The sequence below is a fragment of the Pleurodeles waltl genome, chromosome 10, assembly GCF_031143425.1.
Source record: "Pleurodeles waltl isolate 20211129_DDA chromosome 10, aPleWal1.hap1.20221129, whole genome shotgun sequence".
Classification (NCBI taxonomy): Eukaryota; Metazoa; Chordata; class Amphibia; order Caudata; family Salamandridae; genus Pleurodeles; species Pleurodeles waltl.
The window spans coordinates 857987709-858003066 of record NC_090449.1 but is presented as its reverse complement, the minus strand read 5'-3'; the positions used below and the strand labels follow the sequence as shown (position 1 = coordinate 858003066).

The 15358-nt window shown below is 49.1% G+C and overlaps 1 protein-coding gene across 2 annotated transcripts in view; it reads left to right on the top strand.

Moving 5' to 3' along the window:
- The window catches only part of ADAM22 (ADAM metallopeptidase domain 22), a 1118190-nt gene that overhangs the window by 789552 nt on the left and 313280 nt on the right, over window positions 1–15358 (top strand). The window lies entirely within an intron of this gene.

Sequence of the window (15358 nt, the reverse complement as noted above, 5' to 3'; positions counted from 1 at the left end):
GAACAAATGTCATCTTTGACACTAGAGAAAAATTCTTAAATACAACAAAAGCATTAAAGGTTGCAAAGTGGAAAAGATGGATAGCCAACTTCCTATACCAAATGTAAGTCTTACGAACAGCAGTATAAGATCCAACCTCTGATCTACTCTGTCAACACCACTCATGTGTTTAATAGTCTAAAATGCACACTGGTTTGTGAACTTGAGCAACCTCACCCCCAACAGTCACCAGTGAAGTACTTTCCTCATGGATTTTAGTCGGCATGTAGACATCTCTCTTGTCTGCAAATTTCACAGCTAGAAGTTCATCACTACACATAGCACTGCACTGTCCTGTTAGACCTGAAACAGTGAGGTGGTGTTTCCCCAAAACCTTTCTCTTTTTCTCATAGGTTTTGCTGATTCCTCCCCCCAGTGGCTTTGGGCCCTGGGCACTTTCCTACTGTAAGTACAGTATGAAAGTGCATGCGTGCCTTACTTCATATGTTGGGAAGTGGCGCTGGCCTAGGTGTCCGCACTAGCACCTATGGTGATTTAAACATGTAACTTGCCTGTCTTACCAGGCCTGTTCGCGCACTTGCACCTTTGGTGGTTTTGAACAATTGTCTAGCCTCCCAATGCAGGCTTGTATTTGCTCAAGGGCACGTATGTCTAGAGAGTAAAGAATACCCATGTGTGTTTTCACCTGCATAGAAGAGCTGCTCTACCAATAAGTTAACATGAGAGAAGTGTTACAATTACTCCTAGCTGCAACAGTGGATACTCCTAGCTGCAACAACGGATTGCAGTAGAGCAGCCTCATGCTGTTTATTTTACTGGTTTCGTCTTCACAAACCCCTTTTTATGGTAAAGGTCGTTTTGTCGAAAATCATGGCGAAATACCACTTCTATAAAGGGGACATTTCTCCGCCCTAAAGCACTTTGTTTGCCTTTTAATTAGACTCAAGTCCATACTGAGGGATAGAGAAGCACATCTGTGCATTTGCCAGCAACAGCTATAAAACTTGGGCACAAGACAGGATTGTAGACCTCTGCCATTAGTGAGCCTGGCTGGATAGATTGGAGGGAGAGGTTATGACACTTGGCCCCTCTGAGCCAGATCATGGCTACACCCAAGATTAAAATCTGCATTGAACAGCCCCATGGCAGACAGGACTGAAATTAAGGGGAGACATCTGTGGTTCAGAGGGGAACCCTCTGAACCTCCTCCAACTTCAAAGGCACACTACAGTTTAACTACTGCTGCCCCATGGCAGAAAAGTAGAGATACACTTGCCGGAATGTGGTGCACACTGCCAGAAAAATAATTTGTGCACAAGGAGTAATTACTGCCCTAGGACAGGACCACGCACCTTTCCTGCATCGTGGCTGGCCTGGGCAAACTGGTTGCTGCTGTGTAGCACACTGAAGTGTGCTCTCCAAGGGCTTGTTGGCTTGCCCCCTGTTGTCTGGTGGAGGTCTCAGGGACATCAAAGACCTCCCGTGAGGGATCTACATATTCAACCAGTGCTATCTGGAGAGAGGTGCCCTTTTAAGTGCCTACATCGACTGCTGGATGTCACCTGGTAGCAGTGGTGTGGGCGTGGCACTAAGTATTGCACCTGGAGGCCAAATTTGCCTGGTGCAGAGCATTCAAGGACTGTGACCCTTCATAGTGGGCCATGACACACATAAGCATCTAATTGCTACTGGGCGGATTCACCGGTTGTGGGACCCCACATGGCCAACCTTTGTCGAGCGTGTTGCATGCTCATTGTGTGCAGTGTCTGATTCACTGGTTGCGACCCTAGGAGGTGGGGGCGTACCCGCATTCTAACTTGTGTGGCACCGCTGGACTTGCAACTCTGTGTGTGTGTGACCTGATCTGTCTGGTGCGACTCAAGTCATCATGCACCAGACGTTGTGTCTCATTCCAGGGAGGCACAGCATTGGTAACTTTCAGTGTGTGTTAGCGGATCTGTATGGTGCGACTCACGTCATCATTTACCAGGCGTTGTACCTCATTCTAGGGAGGTACAGCATTGGTAACTTTCTGTGTGTGACAGGATTTGTCAGGTGCGACTCAAGTAATCGCTCACCAGATGTTGTCTCTCATTCCAGGGAGGTACGGCATTGGTACCTTTTTGTGTGTTATCGTATTTGTCTGCTGCGACTCAAGTCATCACACACCAGATGTTGTGCCTCATTCAAGGGAGATACGGCATTTGTAACTTTTCATGTGTGTGTGAAATTGTCTGGTGCGACTCAAGTCATTGCACACCAGACGTTGTGCTTCATTCCAGTGATCTGCAGATTTGGTAACTGTCTATATATTGGAGTGCCTGGCTGGACTGGGCGCCACTGTGAACAGCATGTGTCCCAGAGTGACCATTCCCCCGTGCTTGGCCGATTGGGGCCCACACCAGAAGGCAAAGAGCGGACACCCCTGAGGGAACTCCCCGAGTGGTAGCTAGATCTCTATTTGTTGACTATATCCTGATCAGCCATTATCTCTTTGATTTCCCCCCACCTTTGACATGGGATCCCGAATAAGTGTTGTTCCGGCCGCGAGTGGCCTAGTATCTGGGGAAAGGGTGCTATCATCTCCAGCTCTTGAGGGGATGGTGTAGTAGAAACTGGTTGAGGGCGGAGGAAGGTTTGGACCCAAAGGGGGGCGGGGTCTGCGAGTGCAGTGACCACTAGCTTGCCGCATATCAGTGTGCTTGAAGCCAGTGTGTGATAACAGTGGCACCGCATAGCGGTGCGAACCAAATGAGTGCTACACCACATGAGGTGTGGCATACACATTGTTTCCTTATCTGAGGACTATCATGGTTGGCATTGGGTTCTACCTGTGTGGCCAAGGCCACTGAACTATTTAAAAGTGCTGCTGTTCTCTGTATGTACACATTGCTGCTATCGCTGTGAACCGGGGTGCATCCTAGAATTGTGTGACATTGAATTGGGGAAATCACTAGGGTGGTTCTAGTGCTGACAGTGTGTTGGCACCGCTTGATGGTGCTGGGAAGGAAAGTATTAGTTTTCTTATGCAGGTTTGAGGGAGTCCACCGGGTAGCTCTAGAGTGGGGCTTAAGACTGGCACTGTTGTCCCTCAAATACTGTTCAACATACAAATTAGTCTGCTCATCAATCTCATAAAAAATACATCGTCCATAAACAACTGAAAGAAATGTGTAGGCAAAAAGTTTGCAGTATTTACTCTATACTCTGCAACACCAGTAAAGACAGGCAACACCAGTTGCACCATGTTTGGGGCAACCCAGAGTTCAGCTCTTCCAATGGGAAGCCTTGCAGCCCGAGGTTGCAATCCAGTTGCCACTTGCTGCACTATCAGCACATCAGTATTCTCCTCTGAAAGAGGTACATCCTCCGCACTGTGAGTGGCTTCACCATCAGATGATTCCTCTTGGACAGAAAATTCATGGCCAGAGTCTTGCACTTCCTCCTCTGCCTCAGATGCAGAGCCAGTCTCATAATCATGGTCAGAGGAAGATTCAAAAACCATACCAGCAACCTGCTGAGCGGTAATCCTGTGGCTTGCCATAATACTTACAAATAAAAGTAACTTGACAAATAAGTCAACAGCAACCAACACTGTGTAAAATAAGTAACAAACTGTAACTTTATCACAAACTCAGTCTCTGCCACCCTGCGGGGACATGGGCAGTTGGTGAGCATGAGACTCCGGGCTACCCAGCCCTCCCGGGCTGCTCTGAATCCCCCTTAGGGGACCCCTGTGCTGGCTGGAGACATAATCAAGCCCCCCTTGCCATCGACATCCTCCCTACATTGCCATCCGGTGGTGCCATGTGTAGTGGCCTTCCTATGCTGGCGTGGAGGCGTGGGGTACGTGCGCTCAGCGGCCATGTCGAGCCACGGTGTGGGCCCTCTGGTCGCATCCGTGGCCCTCTGTGGCTCTGGCTATGCCTGGGGTCCTTCCCTGCTGCCGACTGGCTCCCATCACATTGCGACCTCTGACCTTCCTCTTTGGCCTCGTTGAGCCTGAGGAAACTGATATCTAGAGACACGGACAGCCTCCCTACTGAGATGAATGCTGCTGCCTGTTACTACCTTCAGCCCTGGGCTGTGGCGCTTGCCACCCCTGCTCGGTCCTGCGGCAGCTTGAGTGCGGCTCACTCCGGTGACCTGGTAGGATTCCTGGGGCTGCGCGATTTGGGGCACTTACTTACATGTGGCACACCCCCTCTTTGGACACTCTTGATTCTGGGCCTGCCTGCTTGAAGCCGGCACGGGCGCTTGGCGGTTAGGGCCTTACCTGGGCCTCCTCCCCGCTGCCTGGGCTTGAGTGGCACAGTGGGCTAGGGGTTTGAGGTGACAGAGTGGGTGAGTCAGTGGGTTGAGGCCTCTCACTCCTGGTAGCCGTGTTCGCTTCTTCTGGTTCACTGATGGCGGGGTTGCTCCACGCCACGGCTAATACGGGACCACATTGCTTGAGCGCCTTGGCCCACATCAGATACGAGAGACTCTCTCTGTGAGCCCACCCTCCTGTGAGACACAAGATGTTGCTTGGACCCCCCTGCTACAGCACCAAATATAGACTATTTTCCCCATGGGGATTGCTGAGACCCTGCGACCTTGGGAAAGGGGGATCCCAGGCAGAAAAAGTTTCAACTTGAGTGGGTGAGTGGGGTTGACGGCCCTGGTGCCCCAGCTGGGGATGATGCAGAGGGCCACTAGCCCACTGGACGCTTGGCTGGGACAGGTGTCATAATGGCAGAACTCTTCTCTGGGTTCCGCGCCATCAATGCCCTCGCTGGCCGGTTGGACAAGATGGGGGACGGTCTTGATAGACACGACACTAGATTGGAACTTGCTGAGGAACAGGTATCTGCATTAGAGGACACCTCCACCATGATTTGGAAGCGATTAGAGAAACTGGACAAACAACTCAAGACGGCCGCCATCGAGAATAAGGATTTGGAGACTAGGTCCCACTGCAATAACATTCGCATTTTGGAAGTACCTGAATCTACAGATACTGGCAGGATGGCTCTCTTTGTGGAACTCCTCTTGACTGAGCTCTTTGACTGCCAGCAGTTTTCTCACACATTCGCTGTCGAACAGGCACTTTGATCTCTTGGTCCTCAGCCCTCCCCGAGACTCCCCTGCGCCTGTTCATTGCATGCTTGTTGAACTGCTGAGGCTGTGACACTGTTCTGCGGCTGAGTCGTTAACAGGGCCGAACGCAGTATCAGAGAGTGAAACTTTCCCTCTTCCCGGACTTCACCAAGCTCAGTTCAAGCCCTTGGAGATTCTTCTCAAGCAGGAAGGCACAGCAAAGTCCATTCTTTGTCCCCTTTCACAGGCAGAAGCAGCAACTGCAGGATAGCCCAACAAAACACAGTCACAGGCAGGGGCAGCACTTCTCAGCTCTTCTCCTTGGCAGAGGTTCCTCTTGAAACCAGAAGTGATCTCATTTTCAGGGGTTTTGGGTCTACTACTTATACCCCTTTCTGCATTTGAAGTAGGCAAACTTCAAAGGAAGGTCTCTCTTGTTTGTAAGATCCTGCCTTGCCCAGGCCAGGCCCCAGACACACGCCAGGGAGTTGGAGGCTGCATTGTGTGAGGGCAGGCACAGCCCTTTAGGTGTGAGTGACCACTCCTCCCCTCCCTCCAAGCACAGATGGCTCATCAGGATATTCAGGCTACACCCCGCTGCCTTTGTGTCACTATCTAGAGTAGAGGTGCAAAAAGCCCAACTGTCAACCTGACCCAGACAGGGAATCCACAAACAGGTAGAGTCACAGAATGGTTTAAGCAAGAAAATGCCTACTTTCTAAAAGTGGCATTTCTAAAACACCCAATCTAAAAACAACCTTTACCAAAGGATGTATTTTAAAATTGTGAGTTCAGAGACCCTAACTCTATATTTCTATCTTCTCCCAAGGGGAATCTGCACTTTAATAATATTTAAAAGCAGCCCCATGCTAACTTATGAGAGAGAGAGGCTTTGCACAGTGAAACCCGAATTTGGCAGTTAGGACATATAAAACACATTACTATATGTTCTACCTTCAACATACACTCCACCCTGCCCATGGGGCTACCTAGGGCCTAACTTAGGGGTGCCTTATAGGTATGAAAAGGGAAGGTTTAGGCCTGGCAAGTGGGTACACAAGTTGAATTGGCAGTTTAACACTGCACACACAGACACTGCAGTGACAGGTCTGAGCCATGGTTACATGGCTACTCATGTGGGTGGCACAACCAGTGCTGCAGGCCCCCTAGTAGCATTTGATTTACAGGCCCTGGGCACCTCTAGTGCACTGTACTAGGGACTTACTAGTAAATCAAATATGCCAATCATGAAAAGCCAATTACACATACATTTTACATAGGAGCACTTGCCCTTTAGCACTGGATAGCAGTGGTAAAGTGCCCAAAGTATCAAAAACAGAGTCCAGCACACATCAACAACCTGGGAAACCGAGGCAAAAAGTTAGGGGAGACCACGCCAATGATGCCAAGTCTAACAATGGTGCTCGCACGATGGGCGAGGCGGCTGTACAGGCAGAACTCCAGCGCTATTAGACCAACCTTTATACAGCTCTCCATGGTGCTCAAGATGGGGAGGTGAGGAACTACCTTGAGGAGGTTGCCATAGTCTGGCTTTCTGATGCTCAAAGACAATTTCTCAGTGAACCTTTTAGCGCTGAAGATATCATGTAAACCATAGATTCCATGGACGGGTCCAAGGCCCATGGCTTGGGTGGTATTACAGTTGCACTTTATAAAACGTATAAGCATCTTTTTGCCCCGCCCATCTCCTTGAACTGTATGTGGAGTCCCTTGAGGTGGGCTCTCTCCCCCCCCAACTTGCGTGAGGCGGTAATTGTCCTACTAGTGAAACCAGACAAGGTTCCTTTGCACTGTTCCTCGTATCGTCCCCTCTCCTTGTCAAAATTTGACAATAAAATGCTTGGCAAACTGTTTGCCACCCATCTTGTTCTGTTGCTTGGAACCATAATTTCACCTCTACAATCCAGTTTCGTCCCTCCAGCTCCACCTCTCTTAATCTGCGCAGTCTCTTTTCGGTATTGCACATGATGTCGCCTGAGACACCTGCAGCTGTGGCCTTTCTAGATGCAGAGAAGGCCTTCGACTCCCTGGAGTGGCCCTTCCAACTGGCTGTCCTGGGTAAGCTCAGTCTCCCCAGGGGTTTCACATCCCTCATCAGACTACTGTATTCCCAACCCAGGGTACGCAGTTAAGTAAATGGTTCTTGGATACCGCCATTTCTAGGGGGACAAGGCAGGGTTGCTCATTATCTCCATTAATATTTATAATTTTATTATCCCACTGGTTCGCTACTTCCAGGAGCTACACCTTCGCCGTGGGCTTCAGTTCTGTACCGGGCCTCTTTTGATCTCCCTCCGCACGGACAACATCCTTTTCTATCTGCAGCACCGAACTGAGAACCTGGAACCCATTCTACAAGAGGTTGTCTGTTTTAGACGGTACTCAGGCCTAAACATCAACTGGCACAAGTCGTACCTGTTCCTGCTCATTGTTGCCACGGCTCTTTTTATCGGCAACTTCCCCCATAGATGGTGTGCAAACTTGGTTAAGTTTCTAGAGATACACATACATCATGATAAGGAGCAGGTTCTTCCCTTGAAATATGGTGCGGCCATTGAGTGCCTGACAACACAAATAGAACGTTGGATTATGCTGCCACTGTCAATGGCTGGCCATATAGCTGTCATCAAGATGGTCTTTTTGCCCCGGTTTCTATACTTCATCAACATTCCCATCCCACTTACAAACACCTTCTTTAGGATGCTGTGCACGCTGCTCGCCTGCCTCGTGTGGGCTGGCCGTTGACCTCAGATTGGCTGGGACACATTGATCATGCTGTACGAGCAAGGTGGCCGGGGGTGCCCCGCTTCCAGCTTTACTACTTAGTAGCACAATGTCAGTGTGTGAACCATTGGTACCATTACGACCAGATACTCTGTTATGCAATACCAAAGAGAGATCAAGTCGATACCTTACTGTTAGAAATGGGGTCTCTGGTTGGCAGTCGGTATGCACTCTGTCCAAGCAGGGATCCTCTCTTTAGTCAGGGTGAGACACAGCTCAGATAACACCTACTCACCCCCTCTGTAGCTTGGCACAAGCAGTCGGGCTTATCTCACAGGCAATGTGTAAAATATTTGTGCCAACACACACAGTAACACAGTGAAAACACCACAAAAACACCAGTTTAGAAAAATAACCAATATTTATCTGAGTAAAACAAGACCAAAACAACAATAATCCAACATAAACACGAAAGGTATGAATTCTAAATGATTAAACTTCAATATAGCACTTAGGAACACAAATGCTTCGAATAGGTGATATCACTTCATTGTGAGGGAGTCATTCCCAACAATCTGATGCCAATGGCGCTGGTAACGGAGTCGCACAGACCCCCAGGTACAGTACCTTGTGAAAATGAGGAAACAAGCCGGTGCACAGATTTGGGGATCGAGGCGTCACCGGATCCGGTGCAGCGCCAGTTCCGTGCTGCAGAGCGAAGGAGCGATGGCATTGGTGCAAGGCGTCGGGCCCTTGCTACGGAGCTGTGGAGGTGAGGCGGTATCGGTGCGAAGCGTCGGGTCCTTGCGCTTCCAGCGGGGTCAATATCCAGCAGTCACGACATTGTGTGGCATGCTCACTGGGTCACGCCACAAGGTGACAGGTGCCGCGGCGGAGTCAGGTGTCACTGACGTTGGTGACATGGCACTTCAAAGCTCACAGAGTCTTGGACTTCACAGAGGCTGCAACAGCGTCAGGTCTGTGGGGTTGTCGCACTCCAGCGAGGACCGCAGCTTCAGTTGCAGGCAGCGGCGCAAGATTCGGCAGCGGCATCAGTCCGGGCGTCATCCGAAGTTGCTGCACTTGGTTCTTGGTTTTTCACCAGCATCTCCTTTCAAGGGCCCAGGGACTGGATTAGACAGCACTTGGCATGGTAGGAGTCTCAGCATGAGAGTCCAGGTGCTGGTAGAGGAAGACTTTGATGGCCCAGAGACTTCAGAACAGGGGGCAAGCTTATTCCAAGCCCTTGGAGAATCGTCTCAAGCAGGATACACTGTAAAGTCCAGTCTTTGCCCTCTCTAAGGCAGAAGCAGCAACTGCAGGCCAACCCAGCAAAGCACACATGGCAAAAGGGCAGTACTCCTTCTCCAGCTCTTCAGCTCTTCTCTTTGGTGAAGGTTCCTCTTGATCCAGAAGTGGTCTAAAAGTCTGGGGTTTTGGGTCCACAACTTATACCCCTTTCTACTGTGAAGAAGGCAGACTTCAAGGAAAGTCTCTGTTGTTGACAAGATACTGCCTTTCCCAGATCTGGCCCCAAATGCACACCAGTGGGTTGGAGACTGCGTTGTGTGAGGACAGGCACAGCCCTTTCAGGTGTGTCAGCTCCTCCCTCCCCACTCTAGCCCAGGAGACTCATCAGGATATGCAGGCTACACCCCAGCTCCCTTTTGTCACTGTCTAGAGGGAATTCACAACAGCCCAACTGTCAGTCTGATCCAGACATGGCATACACAAGCAGGCAGAGGCACAGAATGGTTAAAGCAAGAAAATGCCCACTTTCTAAAAGTGGCATTTTCAAACTGACAATCTACAAACCAACTTTATCAAAAGATATATTTTTACATTGTGAGTTCAGATACCCCAAACTCCATAGGTATATCTGCTCCCAAATGGAAACGGCACTTAAATGATATTTAAAGGCAGGCCCCCATGTTAACCTATGAGAGAGGTAGGCCTTCCAACAGTGAAAAACGAATTTGGCAGTATTTTACTGTCAAGACATGTAAAACACATCAGTACATGTCCTACCTTTAACATACACTGCCCCCTGCCCATGGGGCTACCTAGGGCCCACCTTAGGGGTGTCTTGCATGTACAAAAAGGAAAGGTTTAGCCTTGGCAAGTGGGTACACTTGCCAGATCGAATTGGCAGTTTACAACTGCACACACAGATACTGCACTGGCAGGTCTGAGCCATGTTTACAGGGCCACTCGTGAGTGGCACAATCAGTGCTTCAGACCCACTAGTAGCATTTGATTTATAGGCCCAGGGCACCTCTATTGCACTTTACTATGGACTTACTAGTAAATCAGAAATGGCAATAATGGAAAAGCCAATTACACATACAACTTACACAGAGAGCACTTGCACTTTAGCACTGATCAGCAGTGGTAAAGTGCCCAGAGTATCAAAAACCAACAAAAACAAAATCCAACACACAGGCACAACATAGGAAGCATAGGCAAAAAGCCTCGGGAGACTATGCCAAGGATGCCAGATCTAACTCTTACCATTATGTGCCATTCTACCGCAGGGGATACCTCTGGATCCCTGGGACATTTGACCCTCTCCACTACTAGCTGGGCCTGGCATAATCTGCTCCGCTTACTGGGCTGCATTCTTTTGTACTCCTCCCTCCTTCCCATTGCGAATAATTCCTGGCTGACACCCTCCTGCGATCCCTTGGACAAAGCCTGCTTTGACACTTGCACTTTCTGAGATCTTTTTCCAGATGGTCACACATTGTCACACGCAGATGATAGTCACTTTGCGAATGCTACCCCAATGGACCATTTCATATTCCGCTGCGTCCATACTGCACTATGTGCCTTAATAGCCATTTACCCCTGGCCATCAGAAAAGTTTGAACCTTTGATGGAGTTGATTAGTGATACAACTGGCAAGCTGTTGGTATCCAAATTTCACCGCGTAAGCTTATCCCATCTCCAGCCTTGAGACGGAAAACGTAGGGGCTCTTGGGAGCATGATATGCAGCATTCTTCAGGCGCTTCTGTTGTCAACAAACAAAACTGGTATCCCTAAACCACAGACACAAACTCATCCATTACAAAGGCGTGCCTACACTAACCCCAGCATGTTGGCGAAGTATGATCCCGCCAGATCCTTGCTGTGCCCAAAGTGCCATGCGGTCTACTTCGCCCATTTAACATGGACTTGCTGTGCAGTGGGAGAGTTTTGGATGAACTTATATTTTTTGTTGTCCTTCAGGATAGTTACCCCATTGTGCTCCAATGTGCTTGTCGCACTGCTGGGTTATGTGTGTGAGATCCCTCAGGAGGTGTGCAGATTTACAGCTATACCACTCCTCCTTGCCAAACGGGAATTTGTCCTTCTTTGAGGCAGTTGTGAGTCCCCAACCACACACACATGGCTAGCCAGCATAGTTAATTGTGACACCAGTAGCAAACACTATGCAACAACCCTACCACCCGCCTCTAGACCTGCTGACATGTGGGGTCCACTTCGGGGCCACCTGGCTTTACAGGGGGCCAAGAAATCCCCCTAACGCATATCTTCCCTTTTCCTCAGCCAGTGGGGCACACCGCATGTTGCTGTTCTGGGGGTTGCCCTTGAGATCACTGAGACATTGTGCATGCTGTAACCTGTCATGCTAAATACACACTACTGATTTCACAGCCCTGCCTGACCTATTGCCACCACGATTATGTTGCTGCTACTGACGCTCTGACCAGCTACATTCGGAGTTAACTTTCTCATGGTTGCTCTTTCTTTTCTTTTATGTCCCTTATGTATTCCGCTTTTTTTCCTTTCTAAGGCGTGATCCATGTGCCTAATGTGCCAACCCAATTGCAATAAGATATTTTCAATGTATGGTTCATACCTAGCAGTCTTTAAAATAAAAATGATAACTGAAGCATTAAAAAACAAACATTAAGTAACACTATGGCCCTCATTTTGACTTTGGCGGTCTTTTTCCAAGACCGCCAAAGCCGCAGGAACCAGAAGAATGCCAGTGCTGGTGGTCTTCCGCCCACCAGATCACGAGTACTGAGGAATTTTTGCCACATTTTGGGCGGAAATCCTCCAGTAGTCGTGTTGGCAGTTGGAGGCGCATGGGTGGTTCCACCACCGGCCCGCCCTGCCAAAAGGACTCCACCAGCTGTATTACAAGCAGTAATCCTGCCTGGCGGTGTCCTTATGGCTGGATGCTGCCGGCGGTGGAAGCGCCAGTTCCTGTTCCCTGCCGGACGACCTCCTCACCGGACAAGGTAAGTCAATTGTCCGACAGGGGAGGGTGGGCAGGAGGGTGGGGAGGTGGTGTGTGCCTGTGTGAGTGGGTATTGTCTGTGTGTGTGCATGTATGTGTGTATGCATGTGTGTATGGGTGTGTATGTGTGTGTGAATGTATGTGTGTATGCATGGTTGAATGCGTATATGAATGTTGAAGTGAGTGCCTGTATAAATGTTGAAGTGAGTGCATCTATAATGTTGAGGTTAGTGCTTCTATGGATGCTTGTGAGTGTATGCGTGTATGGATACTTGTGAGTGTATGCGTGTATGGATGCTTATGAGTGAATGCGTGTATGTCAGTGTTGGTGAATGAGTGTATGTGGGGTACATGAATGAGTGTATGCGGGGTGCATGAATGAGTGTATGCGGGGTGCGTGTGGGTGTCTGTGTGCGTGTATGCGGGGTGGGGTGTTGTACTAGAAGGGGTTGGGGTGGGGGAGGTGGGCCCTGTACTAGAATGGGTTAGGGGAGTGCTTTTCTGGTAGAGGGGTGGGGGGTTCTGTTATAGAGGGAGGGCTGGGGGGGTATTGGGCTTGCAGGGGGGGAGTCGTCTGCCGCTGACAGGAAAGAAATTTCCTGTTACTGGTAGTCTTTCCGCCAGGGTTTTTGTGGCGGTGCTACAAGCACTAGTCCACACACACTGCCAGCCGAACTCCAGATGCATACAAAAAAGTCCCTGGTGTCTAGTGGTTTATTGCCCCCTTGGGGGCAGATGGACCTAAAAATATGGCCAATCTGCCATCAAAGGGGGCAGAAAAACAACACAAAAGTAAAGAAAAACACACACCACTCCAATTGGGGCAGCACTTACCCAAAGCGGCCACCCCCAAACATAAATATATACATATCCCTGGTGCTAGTGGGATTTTCTGCTCCCCCTTCCCTCCCCCCCCCTCCCAAGGGGGAAGATGGGCCTCTAATTAGGCCCATCTGCCCCCATGGGAGACAGAAATGGCCAAAAGTAGATAACAAAAATTTCATCCACAATTGGGGCGACCCTTGCCCAAGGGGGCTCCCCTAATGATACATATATACACATCCCTGGTGTTACTGGGTTTTTCTGTACCCGCTGGTGGCAGATGACCCTCCTAATATGGCCGAAATACCCCTGGGGGGGCAGAAATGGTGAAAAGTATTTTAAAACATTTGTAACACCCGATAGCAGTGACCATTACACAAGGGGCCTCCCCCAGATATAATATAAAGACATCTCTGGTGCTAGTGAATTTTCTGCCCCGGGGGCAGATGGGCCTCCATATAGGGTTGATCTGCCCCAGGGGGCGGAAATGGGCAAAAGTAATTTAAAACAATTATAATCCCCAAAAGAGTCGACCCTTGCCCAAGGGTCCACCCCCAAACATAATATAAAGAAATCCCTGGTGCTAGTGGTCTTTCTGGCCTCCTGGGAACCAAATAGATGGTAAAATAATTATAATCCTAATAGGCGTTGACATTGCCCAAGGGGCCACTCCCAAACATATTATAAAGAAATCACTGATGCTGGTGGATTTTCTTGGCCTCTAAATATGGCAGATCTGCCCCCAGGGTGGGCAGAAAATGGCGAAACAATATCCACTTATTTGGAAGTGACACTTGCCTAAGGGGTCCACCACAAAAGAAAAAACCCTGATGCTTGCAGTGGCATTCTACTGCACAGTCGCAACCCCATGCACGATCGTGCAGGAGGAATGCCCTGCAAAGTGACATCGAAGGAGAGGCAAAACTCTTTCCTCTCCCCCAATGCTCTGTGCATGCCACAAACCACCTGCCCCGGCAGTGAAAACCTACCTGCTCCTCCGACCTGCTGGAAGCCAAATGACTTCCAGCTCATCCAGGCGGTTTTTATTGATGTTGGTACATGCTGTGCTCCCTGACATCATCGGATCACTCAGAGGGTGCTCAGAGGTGGCAGCAGAAGCGCTTCTGCTGCCATAGCTGTTTGAGAGGGTTATATGGGAGGCCCATAGGGAGAGCGCCAGCGCTTCTCCCATGGGCGGGTGTGAGGACGGAATTTCCGTCCTCAGCACACACCCACCGGTGCTCATGACAGAAACATTCCATCATGAGCACAGAAGGGGTTAATCGCAATGTCCACATTGTAGGGAGCCTCTCTGCAGCCCATGTCACCACAATCAGTACATAACCTGCAGATATCATCGGCAGGTGGTGCTGTTGAGGGCAGGATAAGAACAATAAAGATAGATGCACTTTAACCTGAAAATCCATGTCTGTTGCTTACGTCATGAAGTGCATTCAGTGTCACTACAAGTGTGTCATACGTTCTCATACAAGCAAAGAAATAGCCTCTGGTGCCGTCTGGTAGTAAATGAAGTCATAGATGGGGTGTAGTGGGCCCCTTAAACTATTGGGCCCTAATGCTACCATACCACCTGAACAAATGATAGCTATGCAGCCCTATTGGCTTTTGCTTTTAGCTGCCACTGCCAGTGGACAATTCTACCTGTACACCATGGTCAATGGCATTAGCAGTCCTCGCAGACCAACAGCTGGACCACATCGTACACATGTTCAAAGCAGGTGCTTCACTAGGGTACTACAGGAGCTGCAGTTAAACCACGCAAACTATAGTCTGACTGAGGTTGGACTTAGAAAAAGGGGCCCCAACACACAGTTTATCTTTTCTCTTAGACACAAGAAAACAAAAACACTTATGGTGCTACAGCATAATTATATAAGAGGAGAGATCTGGGGCAGTAGGAATGTGGGATAGTCCACTACCCAAACCCCATGTAGATTTGTATGTGTACTAAGGTTTTTTTAGGCTCCTCCTTCTGTTACACTACAGTTTAAGGTTTGCTCATCAGCAGAAAGATACCTGCAGCACGAATTCTACCACCCAGAGGAAAGGGTGCAATGTATTCAAGGAGTAGGACATGTACTCTTTAGTTTTACATGACCTGGTAGTGAAAAACGCTTACATTTCTTGTTTCATTTCTACAAGACCTGTCTCTTCCGTAGGAAAACATTGAAGTTGCCTTATTACATCTTAGAAGTGAAACATGCAGATAGGAAGAGATGACCCCTTCCTGTTTGGTATCTCTGCAATCACAATTTAAAATCCTAAGTTATGACGAAATCGTTGTTTAAATTGTAATTCTGAAAATGACACTTTTAAAAAGTTAGCATTCTCTTGCCTTAGCCATTTGGTGCCTGCAGCCTGTCTCCAGTCACATGACTGGGTATAGTTGGCAGTTTGGCTTTGTGTACTCCTTCTAGACAGCCACACACAATGGGAGTGTG